Consider the following 6,996-nt stretch of genomic DNA (forward strand, 5'->3'; position numbering starts at 1 on the left):
CTCTGAGAGGTTAGGAGCTGTGTTTATTTTACTCATTCTTGTCTCCTCACACTACTTAGCACAGTGCCCAGAGTGTAGTTGGCTCCTCAGAAATACTTGCTCAATTAGTATTAAAGGACTGAGTGTGAGTCCTGGCCCTGCCTCTCCTGTGAGCCTGGGGTATATGCCATTTTACTGCTCTGAGTTTCTTCTTAAATTAACTTTTTATTGTACCTTTTCACACAATCATAGTGCTTAAAACATCTAAACAAGGAGAAAACAGTATAATGAGCTCTCATGTACCCATTTCCTAGCTTCAACACTGATCAGCTTGGGTTTGGTTTCTTTATCTGTAGAGTGATTTTCAACTGTTTTGACCATGACTCATAATCAGAAAGACATTTTACATAGAGAGCCACATGCAGTACATATATAAATAAAACTGAAACAAAGTTACACAAAATAATAATATAGTCATCCCTGTTACCCAAACGGAATTGTTTCCAGGACTCCCCTCAGATACCGAAATCTATAGTTGCTCAAGTCTCTTATATAAAACCACCTAATATTTGTATATAACCTACACACATCCTCCTGTATACTTTAAATCACCTCTAGATTACTTATAATGCCTAATACAACGTAAATGCTATGCAAATAGTTGTATTGTTTAAGGGACAACGACAGGAAAAAAAAAGTCTGTGAATACTTAGCACAGAGACAACCATCTATATAGTACATGTCAGCAACAATGTAATTTTTTTCTGACTATTTTCTATTTGAGGTTAGTTGAATCCCCTCACCCCACCCCCCAATATAGAAACCACGGATACGGAGGGCCAATTGTAGTGCTTATATTCCCATCTTTTTCTAGTTTATTTTAAAAAATGTTTCTATGACCCACTTAATTGATTTTACTAATGGGTCATGACCAGCATTATGAAAAACACTGCACTGAATGATCTCCCAACCCTCTAGAAAATTGCTAGCGTTCTCCTTGTTCTTGCAAAGTGATGGTAGCCAGATCCTGCCCCCTAGTGGTCATGTTTGGGAACTGACTGTGTCTTCCCAGAGGTGATTTTTGATTTGGGAATAAATTCATTTCAGGAAAAAGTACTAAGTGTAGGCCCTAGATCAGGCATTTGGGGTATGAGGTCTGAGATGAATTATGGCATAGACCATGACTCCTATATTGATGAAACTGCTATAGGTTTGTACTGTCTAATATGGTAGCCACTAGCTGTATGTGACTCGTGAATAATACTTGAAATATAGCTCGTACAACTAAAAATTAAAATTAAAACATAGTAAGTTTTAATTCATTCAAATTTAAATATAAAAGTAAAATCAATACTGTTTAAGTTACTGGAAAACATTCAAATGTGTTTGATTCACATATATAACCTGGGTATAAAACTGTACATTTATAAAACTGGATATACTATAAAATCTAAATAAACAGTCAATATTTCTGATGAAAACATAACATCCAAATCAAGATGTGCTGTAAGTGTAAACTACATACCAGACTTCAAAGACCTAGCATGAAAAAAAATCCCACTAATAATTTTTATACTGATTAAATAATAATATTTTTAAATATGTTGGGTTAAACAAATATATTATTAAAATTATTTTCACCTATTTCTTTTTACTTTTTAAATGTGGCTACTGAAAATTTAAATCGCTTATGCAGCTCACACCATATTTCTCTTGGATGTCACTCACAAGGCTGGAGACCCTTCTGTTGTCCCTCCTTCCAGCCCTTCCTGCGCATCCTGCATCCTTGGGGGAGATGGAGGAAACTTCTAGAATCCTTATTCAGACTGCAGTGGGGACGGGGATATGGCTTAGGAGTTAAGTGTTGGACACATTAAGGTGGAGATGCCTTTGACCTCACTACTCTGGGTGCGGTCTTCAGAGCAGAAGCAGCAGCATTACCTGGAGCTCATCAGCACGCGGACTCTCAGTCCCACCCTACCCTACTAAAGCAGCATCTCTGTTTTAACAAGATCTCCATGTGATTTGTTTGCACATTAAAGTTTGAGAAGCAGTCGCCTATAAGATAGCCAAGTAGAGATACGGGTGGCAGCTCTCTGATTGCTTTTCTTTGATCAGTGGCCTAAGAAGCAAGGTCAAGGCTGCGGAGAAGGTGTTGGAATTGGACAAAGTGTGAATTATTACCTAGGATGGGAATGTTAATAAGAATGGACCAGAAAAACCTATGTCTTCATGAGCTGAAAGTGAGATCAGTCAGCACCTTGCATGTTTTTCTCCTTCCTTTCGTCTGTGTGGGTGCAGAGCTGGGGTTTTGCCTGCTGAGTATCACAGGCAGAGAGGGGCAAAGGAGCGAGAAGTGATTCTAATGATGGAGCTAAGCTGGTTAGGGAGGGAAGTGAGGCTGAAAGGGGCAAGGAAAAGGAGGTAAGATGTATAGATTGTCCATTCTGACATGGATCAACATGGAGTTGCTGAAGTCAGGGTTGTTGTGCTGGAGAGACAGAGGGTGGTCAGAGTGAGGGGTGCTTGAAATTAAGATTATGGAGGGGGTGCAGTTACTGGTAAAGAGAGGTTCTAAGCCAGCTATTATCTTGGGCCGGGAATAAGATAAGAGGAAATAATTGTGGGCTTTTGGAGAGTGAGGTTGTTTAGACAAATGCAACGAAATATGAGGAAGGGCTTCTTGTTCAGAAAGGAAGCAGACACTGGGAAGCCCCAACAGGTTGGGATGACCTTGAGGCCAAGGTCTATGGTGGCAGTACGCAGGGTGTGAGGGCACACAGCTGGAACCTGGGTCTCCTGAGCTACAACATTTTCTTCCACCCAGGTCCTGTTTAGTCTTCCAAATGCAATTACACCACTGGCCGAACTGAGGTTGTGTTCATCACAGAATCACTATGCTGCTATCTCATCAACAATAATAACCGACAGTTTTTGCTATGTCCCAAGCATTTGAACACTGCTATTTTTAATCCTTACCACCCTTTATTATTACCTCCCATTTGACAGATAAGGATACTAAGGCTCAGAGAAGTTAAGTAAAATGCCCAATTGTCATGGAGCCATTAAAGTGATTTCAACAGAACCCATGTGCATCCAGCAGCAAAGCCTGCTGATCATGAGAATTACCCGGGGGCATTTGTTTCAGCCTCCCCTGAAGATTCTGAATTAGGGGTCTAGAAAGAAGTATCCCTACGGGAATCTACATGTTTTCAAAAGCCCCTCAGGTGATTCTGTTGCTTAGGGGAGATTGGAAAGCATCACCCTGTGCCCTAGTTGCAGCTCGTTGACTGTCAGGAAAATTTAAATTACTTTCGTGGCTCACATCATACTTTTATTGGAAAGCACTCATACGGCTCTTTCCTGGCCCAGCCTTCCTCAAAGGGCAACACTTTCTGCCCAGAAGGGGGAGCTCTTGTCCAACTGGCTTTCAGTTCCCTCTAGCCTAGAGTCACTATCAACTTCCCCTTGAGTCATTTTCAATGCCTTTCACGTAGATGATTTCATCTGAGGCTTCAAAAGTCGTAGGGAATAGGAAGGATCAGTATGATTAGACACATTTACAGTCATGTACCCCTTAACGACAAGGATACATTCTGGGAAATGTGTCTGGCGATTCCATCATCCTGTGAACATCTTAGAGTGCACTTATTCAAATATAGGTGGTAGAGCCTACTACACACCTAGCCTATATGATATGGCCTATTGCTCCCAGGCTAAAAACCTGTACAGCATGTTACCGTACGGAACAACACGAGATATAATCAAGCACAAGAGAAAATGATGCAATCAACAAACTCGGTAAACACAAGATGGATAACACCACATAATGTTTTGCAATACACTAGCAACAATAAAAAGTATGGTATAGTAAATATATAAACCACTAATATAATTGTTTATTTTCATTATCAAGTATTATATACTCTACATAATTTTATGTGCTATACTTTTTTTATACAACTGGCAGAGCAAAAGGTTGTTAACACCAGCATCACTACAAACATGTGAGTAATGCATTGTGTTACAATGTCAGGAAAATACAATGTCACTAGGCAATAGGAATTTTCAGCTCCGTTATAATCTTATGAGATGATCGTATATGTGGTCCACCCTTGACTGAAACACCATTATGTGGCACATGACTGTACAGATAGAGATGGGCCCCAGGACCCATGACCACTTAGTAGCAAAGCTAGAATAAATCCTCACCCCGGGACATCCAAATCTACATTCTTTCTACTCCCTATTGGTTTATGAAAGTGCTAACTAATGTTTTTGGATAATAAGGCTAATTTTTAGGGAGAAAAAGCACTAATGTCTCCCTCCTCCCACTAATGAATCTGTCACTCGTGCCTGAGAACCTTATGCTGACCCCAATTTAGAGCATTAGAGTTCTCTCGATTCAACAGATGATGGGGCAGGGCTGTGCTGAGGCCTAGGGATGAAGAAGACTTTGTCCTTGCCTTCTAGTGAAAGAAAGAGCCATATTTACTCCAGGCTGGTTTAAATGCCTCAATTCAATAAACACAAAGTGCTCTGAAAAAAGGCAACTTCTTTGAGAAAGTTAGTGGTAAGGACGAAAGTTAATGGTCAGTGGTAGTGGAAAGTTAGTAGGAGGAATCTGTAGGACGATTAGATTAGCGGAGCTCTGGGGTGGGGCTGCCCCAGGCCTGACAGCAGAGAAAGTTCCCTGGATCCACCAATTCAATTAAGTTTACCCACCCACTCCCTCCAGTTCCACCTGGGCTCAGAGAACCACTCTAGGGACCACCTCCAATCTCCCTTCACCTCCTCTCAGCAGTTACTAAGTTTTGGCTACTCCATCCCTAAAATAAACATCAGCCTGATCCCGTTCATTTCTCCCAACCCCCTTACTGCTGCCACTGACTTGACTTTCCTCCCAGGGCATGGTTGCCAGAAAAATACAAGACAATCTGAATTTCAGATAAGCAACGAATACTTTTTTAGTATAAGCATTCCCCGATATTGTATGGGACAATGGAACACGCTTTACAAAAAGTTACCTGTTTAAAGTTCAAATTAAACTGGTTGTGGACCAAAAAAAAAAAAGAGCTCTATGGAGAATAACCTCAACCTCACAGGATGATTTGGTCATAAATTCCTAACTGGGCAGGTCATGGTGGGTACTCACGGCCCACACCTATAACTTCTTTGATGAAATGTTTTAAGCCAGCCCCACCCATTGTTTTGTGCATCAAGGTTAACACACCCTTGGAGTAACAGAAGTAATACCCCTCGAAGGGGGTGTTAACTCTCCAGAGAACACTTAATATTGTTAACTATCCTGCAATCTAGTCCCTGCTTTGCTTTCTCCAATTTTCCTTACTTCCTTTCTTAATTTTTTTGTTTGTTTTTTCTATTTTTCTTCTTTTTTATGTTTTTTTTTTTAATTTTTTTTCTTTTTTTTTTTTTTTTCCTCTTCCTTAATTTCGAATGCATAAGAGAAGCTACAAAACTGTTATTCTGCGGAGAATTTGAGATCTCACTGCCTGGCATATGTTGCCAGTTTGGCACAGATAAACTCTTATAAAAATTCTCCACAGGGTTAGATTTTCTTACATTGACATGGTTGTCCTGGATCTTTATTTGCGTAAGCTGGTGACCCTACTCCAATGGCACTGCCAAGCCTCCGGTCACCCTCTCAACCTCCTTCTAGATGGCTGTTGACAGTTTCATGGCTCCCCATTGCTCTTGGGGTAAAAATCTCAATTCTTGGCCCCCTGCCTCTTTGCCCAGTCCTATTTCTTACCAATCCCACCTCACTCCTCCTGCCCAATCCCTAGGTTGCTGGGACAATGGTTTCTAAGCTTTTTCCTTCTGATGCTGCTCCCTCTACCAGAGAGCCTCCTTTCTTGCCCCTGCAGTGGCCAAGCTGATTACTAAACACCCATGAACACTCGAATCAGGTGTTACTGCCCCTGAAAACCCCAAACCCCTGCCCCAAACTGGGTTAGGAGCTCAGTCCTCTAGGATTGTACAAAACCAAATGAACACTTCTTTATCCCAGCACTTGTCAAACCAACAACATTGTAATTATCTGGTCTGTTATCATCACCCTTAGACTGTGAGTTTCTTGAGGGCAGGGGCATTGTCCTTCAGTTCTGTCATCTCTAGAACCAAAAATTCCTATCTGCTTGACAGACAGTAGAGGCTTAGTTAATAGTCAGTCTGCTAATGGTCTTACAGATAAGGCCCTTGTCCCTTTTATTCAGGTGTGGAAGAAAAAGAGGCCACATACTAAACCTGACAAGCTCAGGGGAGGCCTACATGGTGAGGTCTTATAAACTCAGAGACGGAAAGTAACAACATAGGATGGTCTAAACATAAAAATTCCTAAAAGCAAATCATGGTGTATAGCCCCATCCTAGGCCTTTAGCTTCCTTGACAAAGGTCAATCTCTACCTTCAGTGAGCCTGTCTATCATTTTTTTGCATCTAAGATCACATACCTTTGAAACCTCAGAGTAATTTTTTTCCAGACCCCCTCAGGACACAGCCACCCACAAAAGAGCACGAGACCACAGATAGCTCATTGTTACCTTTCCTGCATACCTCTTCTGTGTGCTGTTAATGTTAATTATTAACTATCTTATATCTACCAATGTAAAAGAAGTATGTGGGTCTCTCCAGTTTTACTTTTTATCCAATCCCAGAGGTCTCCCCCGCTTTGCTTTCTACCAGCCCCTTAATCCACCACCAATGGATTTCATGTGACATATCCTTCTTTTATTCTAATGTATAAAGTAAGCTGTGAAACTACCATTCTCCTGAGCATTTTCTCAATCCGTTGAGATTTTGCTTTCTGGCAATTGTTATCAGTTTGGCTCAGATAAACTCATAAATTTTTTTCTGTAGGTTTGGATGTTTCTTACATCCACCCAGGGATAAAATGAGATCCAGAGAAGGAGACGTCGTTTATTGAACGTCTATTGTAAATTGTCGCTCTGAGCCGGGTGCTCCAGATGTTCTTTTAGGGTCATCATCTTGACTCCAT

The sequence above is a fragment of the Pteropus vampyrus genome, unplaced genomic scaffold, assembly GCF_000151845.1.
Source record: "Pteropus vampyrus isolate Shadow unplaced genomic scaffold, Pvam_2.0 Scaffold42, whole genome shotgun sequence".
Taxonomy (NCBI): Eukaryota; Metazoa; Chordata; class Mammalia; order Chiroptera; family Pteropodidae; genus Pteropus; species Pteropus vampyrus.